Genomic DNA, 2,500 nt, shown 5'->3' with positions numbered 1-2,500 from the left:
ACCCCCTCCATTGAATTTCCAGGATGATAGTAGGTATGCTTATAGCATACTTTTCTTTCAAGCACATAAACCCTATTGAAGATAGTGACACATTTTGAATATTATTTATCTTAGCAGTTACCCATAAAATGAGAAAAGATCCAGAGACAGCCAATGCAAATTTCAAATCACCAGTCACCATTTTGCAGTAGTGCCCAAAAGCATCATAACAAAATATCAGATAGCAGATAGGCATTTTAAAATCTTATTCCATCTTCATACACAAAAGAAATAAAGCACCTAACTTACGGATATTATTAACACAGTTTACTTCAAGTTGCTTGTAATGTAATAAATCTAGTAGTGGTATTTGTTTTATGTGATTCCAGAAGTAGACTGTAGATGTTTTCTTAGTTTCAGTATTTAGAATTTACAGATTTTTTCTTCTTCTTTTCTAAATATTGTCATTATTATCATTATTGCCTTTAACCTATTGGTTACAATTTTAATAAAATATTTATGTAGTAGGATGGCTGGTTTAGATTGTCTGGCACGGTGACATCCGCGTCTACAACGGACTCTGCTTTGCAGCAAATCATGCCATCTGCTGCTAATGGGTTAAATGAAATGTTTATGATTCCATTGTCTGAATAGGTTAGACTTCAGGGAATTGTATAAGAATATACAGTAGAGAAAATTATTAAATTTAGATGATTAATAGAAAATTATTAAGATACTTTTTTTTTACATTTATCATGAAATGATCTTTTTATTTTAAAAATGTTCTATCAAAATTGATGTGTCACACAGGAAGGTGCATCTTATATGCTAGTAGATACAGTGTGTATGAATATGCATTTGAATGAAATTGACTATATTGATAATATTTGTACCTGCTACCTATATAAGTGTCATTCAGAAATACTTTCATTGTTTTTGTGTCATGAAAAAGGTTATACTATTGACTACTGGATTGCCAGGGGACCATAACTTAACCTGTAGATTATTGAACAAAGTTGAATGCGACAGATGGGACATTCATACCTTTCTTCTGCTTCAGACATATGGCCCAGTTCAATATTATTAATCCAAGTGATTGGATTAACTATTTGGAGAAAGCGTTAGACGCTGCTTGTGAGTAAGTATAATGAAATTAAATAATTAAATTTTTGGTGTAAGTGTAAGATGATATTTGTATTATATGATTGATTTTAGTTTTCAAAGTGACATATAATTTTTTTTTAATGAAAATTTTTGGCTGATATCTAATACCACTCATGTATATTTCATCTTTATTAAGAACCATTGAGCGCCTCAGAGAAGAGTTACGTGAAGAGAAGGCATGTACAAAGAGATTGCGGATGAGTTGTTTTAGAATATAAGAAAAATGGAATTCACACATACACACGCACACACGCACGCACACGCACACGCACACACACACATATATAAATATATATATATATGTATATGTATATATATGTATATGTATATGTATATATATGTATGTACATATATATATATATATATATATATATATATATATATATATATATATATATAAGGACTATTTAAATACAGGAACAATTGCCATATAGCAATCCTCGTCTCTCTCTCTCTCTTTCACTCTCTCTCTCTCTTTCAATCATGTTCTCCCACCCTCCTCTCCCCTATATAATGTTTATATTCTTTTCTTTCCCCTTATTCTTTTTTCTCTTCTCCAAAACTTTTACATTTTCACTACTTTTCCCCATAAGGTTTCTCTTTTGTATTGCAGCATGAGAGTGTCCACAATCCTTAAGGAAATACAATAAGAAAGTACTGATGCTTGGTCTTAGCATATGAGTGAAGGACGCTAATACAAGGAACAGCCATTATATTAAACAATTTGCTCTTCTATTGTAAATCAAAGATTTACCAACATACTGTAGATAGTAATATACTTATGCATCAGCTTTTAATATTAGATGGGAAACAAGGTTGAGAAAATGTTAATTTCAGTCCCGACACATTAACCCATTCACGCCGGTTGACGTGATAGCACGTATTGTGGTTTTCGCGTCAGACGCCCTGGACGCGCTATGAGGGGAAGCCGCGCGCTCGGGTAGAGCGAGCGGGCAACCGAGGCTTGCGGCTTGTGCGCCCGAGAATCTCGAGGCGTTAGGCTTATGCGTTCGAGAACCCCGGTATTGCGACCGCGCAAAGCCGGAACTGCCCCGGCGTGAATGGGTTAAACGGCAAAACTAATCTCTGACAGTTGATGGATTACTAGTCTCACATTTGCGTTTAGAGTGACTTTTAATAAAAAGGTGTCATAGCTGTCACTCCAAGGTTTGATGTGCAAGAAAGTGACTAGCAGTTGATTTTAAGGTTTGATGTGTGTTTGTCTTCAAAACTGTACTTACTTTCAAAACGACTTTTTTTCTCTCTCTCAAGACTATTTATTATAAGTGGTGATTACATGCAAATGTAGTTGTATTAGTATCTCCAAAAAGAGTGGATGCCTTCCATAGATTCCTGG

The sequence above is a fragment of the Penaeus japonicus genome, unplaced genomic scaffold (genome assembly GCF_977035675.1).
Source record: "Penaeus japonicus unplaced genomic scaffold, GWHDUDI00000001_assembly GWHDUDI00000025, whole genome shotgun sequence".
Lineage (NCBI taxonomy): Eukaryota > Metazoa > Arthropoda > Malacostraca > Decapoda > Penaeidae > Penaeus > Penaeus japonicus.
Note: the sequence above shows the minus strand (reverse complement) of the source record.